The following is a 17230-nucleotide window of genomic DNA, read 5'->3' as shown; positions in this document are numbered from 1 at the left end:
GTGTGTGTGTGTTTCTGTGTGTGCGCACGCGAGTGTGTGGGTTCCAGAGCACGAACACCCGGGTGTGTCTGTCTGTGGGGCTGTGGATTTGCTCCTGGTGGTGGTGGGATGTGTCTGGGTTTCTCTGAGCCCCTCTCAGTGGGGATCAGGCTGCTGGCTCTAGTGCCAGCTCTGGGCAAAGCAGGGACATCTCCCAACCCCCGACCCCCCACGCCCACTTGCCCACTGGCCGGGTCTTGGTCCGGCCAAGGTACTGTGTTCGGGTCGTTGTGAGAGAAGGGCCAGGCAAGTGTTGTCCAGATGTTTGCCCTTGGCCAGCTCAGGTGGCTCTGGGTGGGTGGAGCAAGAAGGGGCCTCGCAGGAGCTCCTGAGCTGCCAGTGATCCAAAAGAATACCTCTGCGACATGGTGGAGGAACAGACAGTGTTCCAGGATTGTGGGCCCTGGCCCCTGATGCCTCGGAGCACTCATTATTCTGAGTGGGCCAGACGTGGTGGAAGCTCGGCAGCTCGGGAGTGGTTTAAGGCTGAGAGCGATGGGCCCGGGGGTCCCGATCCGAGCCTGGCTTTAAGCAGGCGGGCATGGCTGTGCCAGGCTCCTGGGGCACCCAGGTGCCTCTGCCCACGTCTATTGCCATACCACCCTGAACACGCCCAATCTCATCTGATCTCACAAGCTAAGCAGGGTCACGCCTGGTTAGTACTTGGTTGGGAGACCGTGTGGGAATACCGAGTGCTGCAGGGTTTTTGCTTTCTTTCTTGTCTTTCTTACCTTTCTATCTTCCTTTCTTTCCTTCTCTCTCTCTCTCCTTGTTTTTTCTTTCTTTTCTTTCCTTCTCTCTATCTTTCTTTCCTTCTTTCTTTCCTCTTTCTTTCCTGCTTTCTTTCTTTTCTTTCTTTCTCTATCTTTCTTTCGTTTCTTCTTTCTTTCTTCTTTCTCTCTTTTTCTTCCTTTCTTTGTTTCTTTCTTTCTTCTTTCTTTCTTTCCTCATTCCTTTCTTTCTTTCTCTTTCTTTCTTTCTTTCTCTTTCTTTCTTTCTTTCTTTCTTTCTTTCTTTCTTTCTTTCTTTCTTTCTTTCTTTCTTTCTTTCTTTCTTTCTTTCTTTCTTCTTTCTTTCTTTCCTTCCTTCCTTCCTTCCTTCCTTCCTTCCTTCCTTCCTTCCTTCCTTCCTTCCTTCCTTCTTCCTTCCTTCCTTCCTTTCTTCTTTCCTTCTTTCTTTCTTTTTTTCTTTCTTTCTTCCTTTCTTTTTCTTCCAGACAGTGTCTCGCTCTGTCACCCAGGTTGGAGTGCAGTGGCATGATCTCGGTCACTGCAAGCTCTGACTCCTGGGTCCTCACCATTCTCCTGCCTCCGTTTCCTGAGTAGCTGGGACTACAGGCGTTCACCACCACGCCTAGGTCATGTATTGTAGTTTTAGTAGAGACGGGGTTTCACCATGTTAGCCATGCTGGTCTGGATCTCCTGACCTCGTGATCCACCTACCTCGTCATCCCAAAGTGCTGGGATTACAGGTGTGATCCATCGTGCCTGGTCTGCTGTAGGGTTTTGTGGCTTCCCTTCTCCTTCCCTTCCCCCTACTGTTGACATGCTTCCCAACTTCCCCTGACTCTGCTTTCCCTTTATCGCCCGCCTACACACCCGCCACAGCCTGGTACCTCCTCCTGGGGGTCCGTCACCAAAGCACCACCGAGCTACAGGAGCCCACCTCTTCTGTCTCGCTGCCGCTCTGCCAGGAGCCCGGCTCCAGCCTGGGAGGGCAGTGAGCTGGATCCCAAAGGCAAAGGCATGGGTTCTCTGCTGTTCATAGTGCCTTCCCACTCCCAGAATGCGCAGGTGATTCAATCCACTCATCGGACCTGCTGCAACCATCCTAACCAGTTAAAGGGGCCGGCAGGGGCAGAGGGTGCCACACATGCCAGCCAAGACCTCTGTTCCAGAATGCAAGGCCTGCTTTATCTGGGGGAAGGACAATGCTACGTCAGTCACCAGGAGAACAGTCCCTGTGCACCGAATTCCCATTGCCACCAACCTCGTTAAAACTAAAATCCCGAGGACTCGCCAGAGACCCAGGCCTTGGGCCCCATTGGCATGCCCTATGCCACAGCTCCTGCCAATCGGGCAGGGGTACTCTGGAAATCAAGGGGCCCTCCACATTGTGCCAAGAGCACTAGGAGGTGCCAACAACGGAAGGAACCCACGAAACCCACCTCCAAAGAAAGCAGCCATAAAAAAGGATGAGTTTGTGTCCTTTGTAGGGACATGGATGCAGCTGGAAACCATCATTCTTAGCAAACTATCACAAGAACAGAAAACCAAACACCGCATGTTCTCACTCATAGGTGGGAACTGAACAATGAGATCACTTGGACTTGGGAAGGGGGACATCACACACCGGGGCCTATCATGGGAGGGGGGAGGGGGGAGGGATTGCATTGGGAGTTATACCTGATGTAAATGACGAGTTGATTGTTGCTGACGAGTTGATGGGTGCAGCAAACCAACATGGCACAAATATACATATGTAACAAACCTGCACGTTATGCACATGTACCCTAGAACTTAAAGTATAATAATAATAAAAAATAAATAAATAAAAAAAAGAAACAAAAAAAAAAAAAGAAAGAAAGAAAGCAATTAATCCAAGAAAAAACCTGTCTCAGCACTCTATTACGCCTCTCGCATAGACAGCCTGGCCACACTGTTCTGGCCCAGAACAAGCACCCTCCACCCTATCCCGGCCTGCTCAAAAGGGCCCTGGCTAACAGAACATGGTGCTCCCTCTCTAAGGCTCTATCGATCTCGCTTTCTAGCTTCCTCTTCGTCTCTCTTCTGTGTTTGCCCCTGAACCTCACGCTGCTTATCACTTTCCCTCTGTCTCTCTCTTTCCCTGTCCCACTCTCTTTCTCTGCCTCTCTGTCTCTTTCCCTCTCTCCCTCCCCTGTCTCTCTCGATCACTGTCTCTCTCCCTCCCTCAGTTTCAATCTCCAATTCATCTGTTCCTTGCTCTCCCTCAAGACGTTTGTGTGTGTGTGCATGTGTGTGTGTTTGTGAGTGTGTGGGAGTGTGTATGTGTCTGTGTGTGTGCACATGCACGTGTGTGGGTTCCTGCACGAGGGCCTGGGTGTGTCTGTGTGTGGGGCTGTGGATTTGCTCCTGGTGGTGATGGGGTGTGTCTAGGTTTCTCTCAGCCCCTCTCGCTGGGGATCAGCTTTCCAGCTGTAGTGCCAGCCCGGGGCCAAGCGGGGCCATACCCCAACCCCTAACCCACCAAACCCTCTTGCCCACCGGCCAGGTCTTCTTGGGGAAGAGCGACCATGGTGGCATCGTTATGAGAAAAAGGCCACACGACACAGGACCTGATGGCTCTGGCTGGGTGGGGCAAGAAGAGACCACGCAGGAGCTCCTGAGCAACCATGGATCCAAAAGAATACCTAAGTGACAGTACGGAGGACCGGACTGGGTCCCAAGAACATGGGCCCTGGGCCCTGACGCCTGGGAGCACTCCCTGTCCTGAGCGGTCCTGACGTGGTAGAAGGTCTGGAGCTCTGGAGCTGGGGGAAGTATTCGGGTGAGCGGCTCAGGGTTCCCGATATGAGCCCAGTGTCCCTGTTCTGGCGGTGCCCACTGGAAGCTGGTGGGAATGGTTGGGTGGGCTTTTCGGGCAGCCAGGTGCCTCTGCAGGCAGCTACGGCCATACCACCCTGAATGCGCCCAATCTGGTCTGATCTCGGAAGCTTAGCTGGGTGGGGCCATTTAGTATTTGGATGGGAAACCGCCTGGGAATACCAGGCACTGTTGGCTTTTTCACTTTCTTTCATGTCTTTCTTTCTTTTCTACTTTCCATTCTTCTCTTCTCTCTTTCTCTTCTTACTTTCCTTCTTTCTTTCTTTTCTTCTTTCTTTATTTCTTTTCTTTCTCTTTTTTCTTCATTCTTTCTTTAATGCTTTCTTTCTTTTCTTTCTTTCTCTCTTAATTTTCTTTCTCTCTTCTTTCTTTCCATCTTTCTTTCTTTTCCTTCTTTCTTTCTCCCTTTCTTTCTTTCTTCTGTCTTCCCTTCTTTCTTTCTCTATCTCTTCTTCTTTTTTCTTCTTTCTTTCTTTTCTTTCTTTCTCTCTCTTTCATCCCTCCTTCCTTCCTTTCTTCCCTCCTTTCTTGTTTTCTTTCTTTCTTCTTTCTTTCATTCTTTCTTTTCTTTCTTTCTTTCTTCTCTTCTCTCTTTCTTTCTTTCTTTCTTTCTTTTTTCTTTTCTCTTTCTTTTTTTTCTTTTTTTTCTTTTTTTTCTTTCTTTCTTCTTTTTTTTCTTCTTCTCTTTCTTTCTTTCTTTTTCTTTCTTTCTTTCTTTCTTTCTTTCTTTCTTTCTTTCTTTCTTTCTTTCTTTCTTTTTCTTTCTTTCTTTCTTTCTTTTTTCTTTCTTTCTTTCTTTCTTTCTTTCTTTCTTCCTTCCTTCCTTCCTTCCTTCCTTCCTTCCTTCCTTCCTTCCTTCCTTCCTTCCTTCCTTCTTCTTCTTTCTTTCCTTTTCTTCCAGACGGGGTCTCACTCCGTCACCCAGGGTGGAGTGCAGTGGCACGATCACGGCTCACTTCAAGCTTCCTCTCCCAGGTAAACGCCATTCTCCTGCCTCAGTCTCCCAAGCAGCTGGGACTACAGGTGCCTGCCACCACGCCCATCTCATGTTTGTAGTTTTAGTAGAGACAGGGTTACACCATGTTAGCCAGACTAGTCTGGATCTCCTGACCTTGTGATTCACCCTCCTTGACCCCCGAAAATGCTGGGATTACAGTCGTGTTCCACCATGCCCGGTCTGCTGTAGGCTTTTGTGGCTTCCCCTCTCCCACCTTTCACCCTACTGTTGAAATGCTTCCTAGCCTCCTCTGACTCTTCACCCCCTTTATTGCCCACCTACACCACCGTCACAGCTGGGGACCTCCTCCTGGGTGTCCACCACAAAAGCACCACCGGGTAGCAGCATCCCACCACTTCTGCCATGCCACCACACCACCAGGAGCCTGGCTCCAGCCCGGGAGGGCAAGGGGCCAGATCTCAAAGGTGCAGACGTGGATTCCCTGCCGTTCGCCGTTCCTACCCCTCCAGGAAGGTGCAGGCGATTCAATCCACTCTTCGGATGCTGCCACAACCTTCCGAACTGGTTGAGGGGGCGGGCAGGGTCATCCGGTGCCACAAATGCCAGCCAAGACTTCCACTCCACAACACAGAGGCTGCTTAATTCGGGGGAAGGAAATTGCTTCACCACCCACCAGGAAAATGGTCCCTGTGCACCCGGATTACCATTGCCACCAACTTCGTGTAAACTCTAGTCCTGTGGAACACACCAGAGACCCAGGCCTCGAGCCCCATGGGCACGCCTGGTGCCACGGCCCCCGCCAACTGCCGGGCACACTCTACAAATCAAGGGGCCCACCGCACTACACCAAGAGCACAGGAAGGTGCCAACAAAGGAAGGAGCCCATGAATCCCACCTGCAAAGCAAGCAATTAATCCAAGACAAGACCCGTCTCAGCGCTCCATTGCTGCCCTCGCATGGACGGCCTGACCACCCTGTTCTGGGCCAGCCCAAGCCCCCTGTACCCTATCCAGGCCTGCTCAAAGGGCCGTGCCTATCAGAGCATTGCGCTCCCTCTCCAATTTTCTATTGCTCTGAATCTCTATCTCCCTCCCCCTCTCTCTTCTGGGTTTCCCTCTGCACCTTGCGCTACTTCTATCGTCTTCCTTCTGTCCCTCTCTCTTTCTCTGTCCCTCTCTCTTTCTCTGCCTCTCTGTCTGTCTCTTTCCCTCTCCACCTACCCTGTCTCTCTCGATTGCTGTCTCTCTCCCTTCCTCGATTTCAATCTCTCCATCCATCTCTTCCCTACTCTCCTTCAAGCAGTTTGTGTGTGCGTGCACGTGTGTGTGTGTATGTATGTGTGTGTGTGTGCACGCGCATGTGTTGTTTTTCACACACGAGGGCCTGGATGTGTCTGTGTTAGGCTGTGGATTTGCTTCTGGTGGTTTTGGGGTGTGTCTTGGTTTCTCTCAGCATCTCTCACCGGAGATCTGGCTCCCAGCTCTAGTGCCAGCCTGGGACAGAGCAGGGCCATCCCCCAACCCCAACCTCCCAGGCCCTATTGCCCACTGGGTGGGTCTTGTTTGAAACAAGCGACCATTGTGGGGGCGTTGTGAGAAAAAGGCCACGCCCAGTTCATCTGGCTGTTCGCCCTTGGCCAGCCGTGACGGCTCTGGCTGGGTGGGGCAAGAGGGGGCCTCACAGGAGCTCCTGAGCGGCCAGGGATCCAAAGGAATTCCTACACGACAGGGTGGAGGACCGGATGGGGTCCCAGGATCGTGGGCCCTTTGCCCTGATGCCTTGGAGCACTCCCTGTTCTGAGCCGGCCAGACGTGGTGGAAGATTGGGAGGTCAGCAGCCGGGGGAAGACCGCAGGCGAGCGGCTCGGGGGTCCTGATACGAGCCCTGTGGCACCGGACTGGCAATGCCAGCTGGAAGCCAGCCGGCATGGCTTGTCAGGGCTCTTGGGGCAACCAGGCGCCTCTGCCGGCATCTATGGCCATAACACGCTGAACACGCCTGATCTCTTCTGATATCGGAAGCTTAGCAGGGTCAGACCTGTTTAGTACTTGGATGGGAGACCACCTGGAAATACTGGGCGCTGTAGGCTTTTTCTCTTTCTTTCATGTCTTTCTTTCTTTTCTACCTTCCTTTCTTCCATTCTGTCTCTCTTTCTCTTCTTTCTTTCTTTTTCTTCTTTCTTTCTTTCTCTCTTTTTTCTTTCTTCTTCCTTTCTTTCTTTCTCTCTCCCTTCCTTTCTGTATTTCTTTGTTTCTTTCATTTTCTTTGTTTCTTTGTTTCTTTCTTTCTTCTTTCTTTCCTTCCTTCCTTCCTTCTTTCTTTCTAACCTTCCTTCTTTCTTTTTTGTTTCTCTGTCTTCTTTCTTTCCTTTTTTCTTTCTTTTCTTTCTTTCTCTCTCTTTCATTTGTCTTTCCTTCCTTCCATTCTTTCCTTCTTTCTCTCTTTCTTTCTTTCTTTCTTTCTTTTTCTTTCTTCTTTCCTTCCTTCCTTCCTTCCTTCCTTCCTTCCTTCCTTCCTCCCTCCCTCCCTCCCTCCCTCCCTCCCTCCCTCCCTCCCTCCCTCCCTCCCTCCCTCCCTCCCTTTTCTTCCTTCCTTCCTTCCTTCCTTCCTTCCTTCCTTCCTTCCTTCCTTCCTTCCTTCCTTCCTTCTTTTTCTTCCAATCAGAATCCCACTCTGTCACCCAGGCTGGAGGGCACTGGCGTGATCTCAGCTCACTGCAAGCTCCGTCTCCTGGGTTCATGCCATTCTCCTGCCTTAGCCTCCCGAGCAGCTGGGACTACAGGCACCCGTCACCACTCCCTGCTCCTGTTTTGTTGTTTTAGTAGAGACGAGGTTTCACCGTGTAAGCCAGGTTGGTCTGGATCTTCTGACCTCGTGATCCACATGCCTTGGCCTCCCAAAGTGCTGGGATTACATTCATGATCCACCCCGCCCGGCCTGTAGTAGGCTTTTGTGGCTTCCCCCCCTCACTCCCTTCCCCCTACTATCACCATTCTTCCCAATCACCCCTGACTCTGCTCCCCCTTTATTGTGCCCCTACATCCCTGCTGCATCTGGGGACTTCCTTCTGGGTTGCGCCACTGACGCACCACTGGGCGGCAGCATTCCTCCTCTTATGCCTATCCGTCGACCTGCCAGGAGCCCGGCTCCAGCCTGGGAGGGCAGCGGGCCAGACCCCAAAGGTGCAGGCGCTGGGGTTGGCATTGTGAGAAAAAGGCCATGCGCCGGTGGGCCACCAGTTCGCCCTTGGCCAGCCCTGAAGGCTCTGGCTGGGTGGGGCAAGAGGGGGCCTTGCAGGAGCTCCTGAGCCACCAGGGATCCAAAAATATACCTCTGCAACAGGGTGGAGGACCGGACTGTGTCCCAGGATTGTGGGCCCTGGGCCCTGATGCCTCAGAGTATTCCCTGGTATGAGAGGGCCCGAGGTGGTGGAAACTCCGGAGCTCAGGAACTGGTGGAAGGCTGTGGGCGAGGGCCTCGCGAGTCCCGATAAGAGCCCACTGGGCCTGGGATGGCGTTGCCAGTGGGAAGCCGTTGGGCATGGCTGGGTTGGGCTCTTTGGACAGCCAGGTGCCTCTGCTGGTGTCTACGTCCATATAACCCTGAACGCGCCCTATCTCATCTGTTCTTGGAAACAAAACACGGTCCGACCTGGTTAGTACTTGCGTGGGAGACTGACTGGGAATACTGGGTGCTGTAGGTTTTTGGCTTTCTTCCTTGTCTTTCTTTCTTTTCTACCTTCCTTTCTTCCCTTCTCTCTCTCTTCTTTCTTTTTTCCTTTCTTTCTTTCCTTCTTTCTTTTTTTCTCTCTTTCTTTCTTCTATCTTTCCTTTTTACTTTTTTCTTTCTTTTTTTCTCTTTCTGTCTTTCTTTCATTCTTTCCATTTCTTTCTTTTCTTTTTTCTTTCTCTCTTTCTTTATTCTTTCTTTCCTTCTTTCTTTTCTTTCTTTTTCTTTTTTTTTCTTTTTTTTTTCTTTCTTTCTTTTCTTTTCTTTCTTTTTCTTCTTCTTTTCTTCTTTTTCCTTTTTTTTTCTTTCTTCTTTCTTTCCTTCCTTTACTCTTTTTCTTCTTTCTTTTTTTCTTCCTTTCTTTCTCTTTCTTTCTTTCTTTGTTAATTTCTTTTTTCTTTCTTTCTTTCTCTCTTTTTTCTTTCTTTCTTTCTTTTCTTTCTCTCTTTCTTTCTACTTTCTTTCTCTCTCTCTTTCGCTCTCTCTCTCTTTCTTTCTTTCTTCCTTCCTTCCTTCTCCTTCCTTCCTTCCTCCCTTCCTTCTTCCTTCCTTCCTTCCTCCTTCCTTCCTTCCTTCCTTCCTTCCTTCCTTCCTTCCTTCCTTCCTTCCTTCTTTCCTTCCTTCTTTCTCTCTTTTTTTTTCTTTCTTTCTCTCTCTGCCAGACAGAGTCTCGCTCTATCACCCAGGATGGAGAGCAGTGGCGCAATCTCAGCTCACTTCAAGCTCCATCTCCAAGGTTCACATGATTCTCCTCTCTCAGCCTCCCAAGCAGCAGGGACTACATTCGCCCACCCCCACGCTGGGCTCATGTTTTGTAGTTTAAGTAGAGACGGAGATTCTCGGTGTTAGCCAGGCTGGTCTGGATCTCCTGACCTTGTGATGCACCCTCCTCGGAATCCCAACGTGCTGTGGTTACACCCATGATCCATGGAGCCGGACCTGCTGTAGTCTTTTGTGGCTTCAACCATCCCTCCCTTTCCACTACTCTTGCTATGCTTCCAAACTTCCCAGTACTCTGTTCCCACTTTATTGCCCACCTACAACAGCACCACAGCTGCAGACATCCTCTTGGGGGTCCGCCACCAAAACACAACTGGGCAGAAACCTCCCACAACTTCCACCTCATCACCACCATGCCAGGATCCCGGGTCCATCCCGGTAGGTCAGGAGGCCACTCCATAAAGGTGCAGGCACAAGTTCCCTGCCATTCGTGCTGCCTTCGCACTCTCAGAACACCCAGGGGATTCAATGCACTCATCAGGTGCCGCCGCAACCTTCCAAACTGGGGGAATGGGTGGGCAGGGGCAGCGGGTTCCACACATGCCAGGCAAGACCTCCGCTCCAGAATTCAGGGACCACTTTATCAGGGGGAAGGACATTGCTTTGCCAGCCATTGGGAAAACAGTCCCCGTACACCCGGATTCCATTGCCACCAACTTTGTGTAAACTCCAGTCCTGAGGACATGCCAGAGACCCAGGCCTTGGGCACCGTGGGCACACCCGGTGCCATGGCTCCCACCAAATGGATGGGTGCACTCTGCAAATCTAGGACCCAACATACCGCACCAGGAGCACAGGGAGGTGCCAACAAAAGAAGGAGCCTATGAAACCCACCTCCAAATCAAGCAATTAGCCCAAGAAAAAACCAGTCTCAGCACTCCATTGCTCCTCTTACATGAACGGCCTGGTCACCCTATTCTGGCCCAGCCCATGCCCCCTCCACCCTATCCCGACCTGCTCAAAATGTCCCTGACTACTGGACCAGGATGCTCCCTCTCCATGGCTCTATCTCTCTTGCTCCCTATCTCCCTCCCCCTTGACCTTCTGGGTTTCCCCTGCACCTCCCGCAATTTCTGTTGCCTTCCTTCTGTCTCCCTGTCTCTCTCTCTTTCTCTCTCCCTCTCTCTTTCTCTGAATCTCAGTCTGTCTCTTTCCCTCTCCAATTCACTTGTTTCTCTCGATGGATGTGTCTCTCCCACCATTGGTTTCAATCTCTCCATCCATCTCTTCCTTGCTCTCCTTCAAGCTGCTTTTGTGTGAGTGCATTTATGTGTGTGTGTCTGTGTGTGTGCACGTGCCCGTGCGTGGGTTCCAACGCATGTGCACCCAGGCATGTCTGTGTGTGGGGCTGTGGATTTGCTCCTGGTGGTGGTGGGGTGTGACTGGGTTTCTCTCAGCCCCTCTTGCCACTGATCAGGCTGTCAGCTCTAGTGCCAGCCCGGGGGCAAACAGGGCCATCCCCCAACTTCCAACGCCCCACGCCATCTTGCTCCACTGCCAGCTCTTGGTCATGACAAGCGACCGTGATGGGGACGTTGTAAGAAAAAAGCCACACTCGGCTGTGCTAGCTGTTCGCCCTTGGCCAGCCGTGACAGCTCTGGGTGGGTGGGGCATGAGGGGGCCTCTCAGGAGCTCCAGAGTAGCAAGAGATCCAAAAGAACACCTCTGTGACAGGGCAGAGTACTGGACGGTGTTTCAGGATCGTCGGCCCTGGGCTCTGACTCCTCTGAGCACTCCCCGCCTGACGTGGTGAAGGCTCAGCAGCTCAGGAGCCGGGGGATTTCCACGTGCGAGCAGCTTGGGGGTTCCAATCTGAACCCGGAGTCCCCGGGCTGGCAGTGCTGGCTGGAAGCCGGCCAACATGACTGGGAAGGGTTCTTGGGGCAGCCAAGGGCCTCTGCGGGTGTGTACGGCCATACCACCCTGAAGGCACCTGATCTCGGAAGCTTAGCAAGGTTAGGCCCATTTAGTACTTGGATGGGAGACCGCCTGGAAAAACCGGGCACTATAGGTTTTTTTTCTCTTTAATGTCTTTCTTTTCTAACTTCCTTTCTTCCCTTCTGTTTCTCTCTCTCTTCTTTCTATCTTTCTTTCTTTTCTTTCTCTCTTTTATCTTTCTTTCTTCTTTCTTTCCTTCTTTCTTTTCTTTCTTTCTTTCTCCTTTCCTTTCTTTCTTTTTTTCTTTCTTTCTTTCTTTCTTTCTTTCTTTCTTTTCTTTCTTTTCTTTCTTTCTTTCTTTCTTTCTTTCTTTTTTCTTCTCTTCTTTCTTTCTTTCTATCCTTCTTTCTTTCTTTGCTTTCTTTCTCTCTTTCTTTATTTCATCCTTCCTTCCTTCTATAATTCCTTCCTTCCTTCCTTTCTTTCTCTCTCTCTCTCTTTCTCTCTCTCTCTTTCTTTCTTTCTTTTTCTTTCTTTCTTTCTTTCTTTCTTTTCTTTCTTTTTCTTTCTTTCTTTCTTTCTTTCTTTCTTTCTTTCTTTCTTCTTTCTTTCTTTCTCCTTCTTCTTTTTTTCTTTCTTCTTTCTTTTCTCTTCCAAATGGACTCCCACTCTGTCACCCAGGCTGGAGAGCAGTGGCACGATCTCAGCTCGCTGCAAGCTCCACCTGCTGGGTTCAAGCCATTCTCCTACCTCAGTCTCTCGAGCAGCTGGGACTACAGGCACCTGCCACCATGCCCGGCTCATGTTTTGTACCTTTAGTAGAGACGGGGTTTCACTGTGTAAGTCAGGCTTGTCTGGATCTCCTGACCTCGTGATCCACACGCCTTGGCCTCCCAAAGCGCTGGGATTACAGGCGTGATCCACCAGTCACGGCCTGCTGCAGGCTATTTTGGCTTTCCCCCTCACTCCCTTCCTCGTACTATCACCATGCTTCCCAAATTCCTCTGACTCTGCTCTCCCTTTATCCATGGAATGCACCCATGGAACACCTTCTGGGGGTGTGCCAGCAAAGCACCACTGGGCAGCAGCATTCCACCACTTCCAGCTATTCGCCGCCCCACCAGGAGCCCGACTCCAGCCTGGGAGGGCAGGGGGCCAGAGCCAGAGGCACAGGCACGGGTGTTGTGAGAAAAAGGCCACACACCGCTGGGCCCCCTGTTCACCCTTGGCCAGCCCTGATAGGTCTGGTTGGGTGGGACAAGAGGGGGCCTTGCAGGAGCTCCTGAGCTGCCAAGGATCCAAAAGAATACGTCTGCAACAGGGCAGAGGACCGGACGGGATCCCAGGATCATTGGCCCTGGGCCCTGATGCCTCAGAGCACTCCTTGTTCAGAGTGGGCCGGACGTGGTGGAAGCTCGGCAGCTCGGGATCCAGGGGAAGGCTGTGGAGTGGCTCTGGGGTCCCGATACATGCCCGGAGGCCCTGGGCTGGCTGTGCTGCCTGGATGCCGGCGGGCATGGCTGGGCAGGGCTCTTGTGGCAGCCAGGTGCCTTTGCCAGTGTCTAAGGCCATACCACCCTGAACCAGCAAGATCTCATCTGGTCTCGGAAGATATGCAGGTTCGGGCCTGGTTAGTACTTGGATGGGAGACTGCCTGGGAATACTGGGTGCTGTGGGCTTTTTTGCTTTCTTTCTTGTCTTTCTTTCTTTTCTACCTTCCTTTATTTCCTTCTCTCTTTTCTTTCTTTCTTTCCTTTCTTCCTCTCTTTCTTTCTTTCTTTCTTTCTTTTTTCCTTTTCTTTCTTTTTCTTTCTTTCTTCTTTCTCTCTATTTCTTTCTTTCCTTCCTTCTTGTCTCTCTTTCTTTCTTCTCCCTCCTTTCTTCCTTCCTTCCCTCCCTCTCTCTTTCCTTCTTTCTTTCTTTTTCTTTCTTTCTTCTTTCTCCCCTTCCTTCCTTCCTTCCTTCCTTCCTTCCTTCCTTCCTTCCTTCCTTCCTTCCTTCCTTCCTTCCTTCCTTCCTTCCTTTCCTTTTCTTCCAGACGGAGTCTCGCTCTACCACCCAGGCCAGAGTGCAGTGGCATGATCTCGGCTCATTGCAAGCTCCGTCTCCCAGGTTCACACCATTCTCCTGCCTCGGCCTTCCGAGCAGCGGGGATTGCAGACGCTTGCACCCACCCCAGGCTCATGTTTTGTAGCTTTAGCAGAGATGGGGTTTCACCGTGTTAGCCAGGCTGGTCAGGATCTCGTCCTGCTGTAGTCTGTTGTGTTTCCCCCCCTCCCTCCTTTCCCCCTGCTGTCGCCATGCTTCCCAACCTCCCTGGACTCTGCTCCCACTTTATTGCCCGCCTATATCCCCTCTGCAGCTGAGGACGTCCTCTTGGTGATCCGCCCCAAAAGCAGAACCGGTCAGCAGCCTCCCACCGCATCCACCTCGCCGCCGCCAATCCAGGAGCCCAGGTCCATGCCGGGAGGGCAGGGGGCGGAACCATAAATGCGCAGGGGCATGTTCCCTATGGTTTGCACTGCCTTGCCGCTCCCAGAACGCCCAGGTGATTCAATGCACTCATCGGGCGCTGCTGCAACCTTCCAAACTGGAGGAAGGGGCAGGCAGGGGCAGCGGGTGCCACACACGCCAGTCAATATTTCTGCTCCGTAACACAGGAGCTGCTTTATGCGGGGGAAGAACATTGCTTTGCCACTCACCAGGAAAACAGTCCCTGTGCACCCAGATTCTATTGCCACCAACTTCGTGTAAACTCCAGTCCCGAGAACTTGCCAGAGACCCAGGCCTTGGGCACTGTGGGCACGTCCAATGCCATGACTTCTGCCAAATGGTCTGGTGCACTCTGCAAATCTAGGGGTCCAACGCACTGCACCAGGAGCACAGGGAGGTGCCAATACAGGAAGGAGCCTACGAAACCCACCTCTAAAGCAAGCAATTAACCCAAGACCAAACCCATCTCAGCGCTCCATTGCTCCTCTTGCATGGACGGCCTGGTCACCCTGTTCTGGCCCAGACCATGGCCTCAACCCTAACCCAGCCTACTCAAAAGGGCCCTGCTTACCGGAGCAGGGTGCTCCCTCTCCAAAGCTCTATCATTCTCGCTCTCTAGCTTCCTCCACTTCTCTCCTCTGGGTTTGCCCCTGCAACTCGCGCTCCTTCTGTCGCCTTCCCTCTGTCTCTCTGTCTGTCTCCCTTTCTCCATTCCTCTCTCTTCCTCTGCCTCTCTGTCTGTCTCTTTCTCTCTCCCCCTCCCCTGTCTCTCTCGACTGATGTCTCTCTCTGTCCCTCAGTTTCAATCTCTCCATCCATCTCTTCCTTGCTCTCCTTCAAGCTGTTGGCATGTGCATGCATGTGTGTGTGTGCGTGTCTCTGCGTGTTTGCACGTGTGTGTGGGTTCCCGTGCATGAGCGCCCAGGTGGGTCTGTGTGTGTGGCTGTGGGTTTTCTCCTGATGGTGGTGGGGTGTGACTGGGTTTCTCTCAGCAACTCTCGCCGGGGATCAGGCTGCCGGCTCTAGTGCCAGCCTGGGGAAAAGCAGGGCCATTCACCAACTTCTATACCCCCACGCCTACTTGCCCACCGACCAGTTCTTGGTCAGGACAAGCGACCGTGGTGGGGGCATTGTGAGAAAAAAGCCACGTGGTTGGGCTGGCTGTTCACCCCTGCCCAGCCCTGATGGCTCTGAGTGGGTGGAGCAAGAGGCGGCCTCGCAGGAGCTCCTGAACGGCCTGGGATCCTAAAGAACATCTCCACGACAGGGCTGAGGATGGGATGGGGTCCCAGGATTCAGGGCCCTGGGCCCTGATGCCTCGGAGCACTCCCTGTTCTGAACGGGCTTGACGTGGTGGAAGCTCGGGAGCAGAGGGAAGGCCGCGGGCGAGTGGCTCAGGAGTCCCGATTCGATCCCAGCTACCCCAGGCTGGTGGTGCAGGCTGGAAGCCGGTGGGCATGGCTGGGCTGGGCTCTTGGGGCAGCCAGGTGCCTCTGCCAGTGTGTACAGCCATACCACCCTGAACATGCCCGTTCTTATCTGATCTCGGTAGCTAAGCAGGATTGGTCCTAGTTAGTACTGGGATGGGAGACCACCTGGAAATATAGGATGTTTTAGGCTTTTTTGCTTTCTTTCTTGTCTTTCTTTCTTTTCCGCCTTTCTTTCCTCCCTTCTCTCTCTCTGTTCTTCTTTCTTTCTTTCTTTCTTTCTTTCTTTCTTTCTTTCTTTCTTTCTTTCTTTCTTTCTTTCTTTCTTTCTTTCTTTTTTCTTTCTTTCTTTCTCTTTCAAACGGAGTATCGCTCTGTCACCCAGGCTGGCGTGTAGTGGCGTGATCTCAGCTCACTGCAAGCTCTGCATCCAGGGTTCATGCCATTCTCCTGCCTCAGCCTCCTGAGCAACTGGGACTATAGGTGTCCTCCACCACGCCCGGCTCATGTATTGTAGTATTAGTGGAGACAGTGCTTCACCGTGTTAGCCAGGCTGGTCTGGATCTCCTGACCTCGTGATCCACCCGCATTGGCCTCCCAAAGTGCTAGGATTACAGGCGTGATCCACCGCATGCTGTAGGCTTTTGTGGCTTCCCCCCTCCTACCCTTCCCCCTACTGTCGCCATGCTTCCCAGCCTCCCCTACTCTGCTCCCACTTTATTGCCTGCCTAAACCCCCGCCACAGTCGGGAACCTCCTTCTGGGGGGTCTGCCACCAAAGCACCACTGAGCAGCAGTATTCCATCGCTTCCACCTTGCCGCCGACCCGCCAGGAGCCCATACAGGTGCGGGTTCCCTGCCATTCACGGTGCCTTCCCACTACCGGAATACCCAAGTGATTCAGTCCACTCATCGTTCGCCACCTTCCTAATTGGGGGAAGGGGAGGGCAGGGGCAGTGGTTGCCACACACGCTAGCCAGGACCTCCGCTCCAGAACACAGGGCTGCTTTATCTGGGGGAAGGACATTGCCTCGCCATACACTGGGAAGCAGTCCCTGTGCACCCAGATTCCCCTTGCCTCCAACTTCGTGTAAACTCCAGTCCCGAGGACACACCAGAGACCCAGGCCTCAGTCCCAGTGGGCACACCCAGTGACACATCTCCTGCTAATTGGGCGGGTGCAATCTGCAAATCAATGTGACCACCGCACCGCACCAAGAGCACTGGGAGGTGCCAACAAAGGAAGGAACCTATGAAACCCACCTCCAAAGGAAGCAATTAATCCAGGACAAAACCCATATCAGCACTCCGTAGCTCCTCTTGCATTGACTGCCTGTCCACCCTATTCTGGCCCAGTCCAAGCCCCTTCCAACATATCCCGGCCTGCTCAAAACGACCCTGCCTACCGGAGCAGGGTGTTCCCTCTCCAAGGCTCTACTGATTTCACTCTGTACCTCCCTGCACCTCTCTCTTCTGGGTTTGTCCCCGCACCTCGCGCTACTTCTGTCATCTTCCCTCTGTCTCTATGTCTCTCTCTCTTTCTCTGTCCCTCTCTCTTTCTCCGCCTCTCTGTCTGTCTCTTTCCCTCTCCACCTCCCCTATGTCTCTCTCGATCACTGTATCTCTCCCTCCCTTGGTTTCAATCTCTCCATCCATCTCTTCCTTAATCTCCTTAAAGCCGTTTGTGTGTGTGTGTACTTGTGTGTGTGCGTGTGTGTATGTGTGTGTGTGTGTTTGCGACGTGCTTGCGATTTCCCGTGTGTGTCTGTGTGTTTGGCTGTGGATTTGCTCCTGGTGGTGGTGGGGTGTGTCTGGGTTTCTCTCAGCCCCTCCTGCTGGAGATCAGGCTGCCAGTTATAGTGCCATCCCGGGGCAAAGCAGGGCCATACCCCAACCCCCAACCTCTTGCCCACCTGGCGCGTCTTCATCTTTACAAGCGACCGTGGTGGGGGTGTTGTGAGAAAAAGGCCATGTGCGGCTAGGTGGCTGTTTGACCTTGGCCAGCCGTGACGGCTCTGGCTGGGTGGGACACGATGGGGCCTGACAGGAGCTCCTGAGTGGCCAGGGATCCAAAAGAATAACTCCGTGACAGAGAGGAGGACCAGTCAGGGTCCCAGGATCGTGGGCCCTACGCCCTGATGCCTCAGAGCACTCCCTGTTCTGAGCAGACCCGACGTGGTGAAATCTCAGGAGCTCAGGAGCCAGAGGAAGGCCGTGGGTGAGGGGCTCTGGGTCCTGATATGATCCCCGTGGCCCCAGGCCAGCGTTGCTGGCTGGAAGACTTCGGGCATGGCTGGGCCAGGCTCTTGGGGCAGCCAGGCGCCTCTGCTGGCATCCACGGCC

At 52.5% G+C, this 17230-nt stretch overlaps 2 pseudogenes; both read left to right on the top strand.

Moving 5' to 3' along the window:
• Positions 1–12528: 12528 nt before the first annotated feature.
• Positions 12529–12647, top strand: LOC126944063 (uncharacterized; annotated as a pseudogene).
• Positions 12648–14962: 2315 nt separating this feature from the next.
• Positions 14963–15081, top strand: LOC126944027 (uncharacterized; annotated as a pseudogene).
• The last annotated feature ends 2149 nt before the right edge of the window (positions 15082–17230 follow it).

The sequence above is a fragment of the Macaca thibetana genome, chromosome 1 (genome assembly GCF_024542745.1).
Source record: "Macaca thibetana thibetana isolate TM-01 chromosome 1, ASM2454274v1, whole genome shotgun sequence".
Lineage (NCBI taxonomy): Eukaryota > Metazoa > Chordata > Mammalia > Primates > Cercopithecidae > Macaca > Macaca thibetana.
The sequence above is the reverse complement of the archived record's forward strand: the minus strand, read 5'-3'. Positions and strand labels throughout refer to the sequence as shown.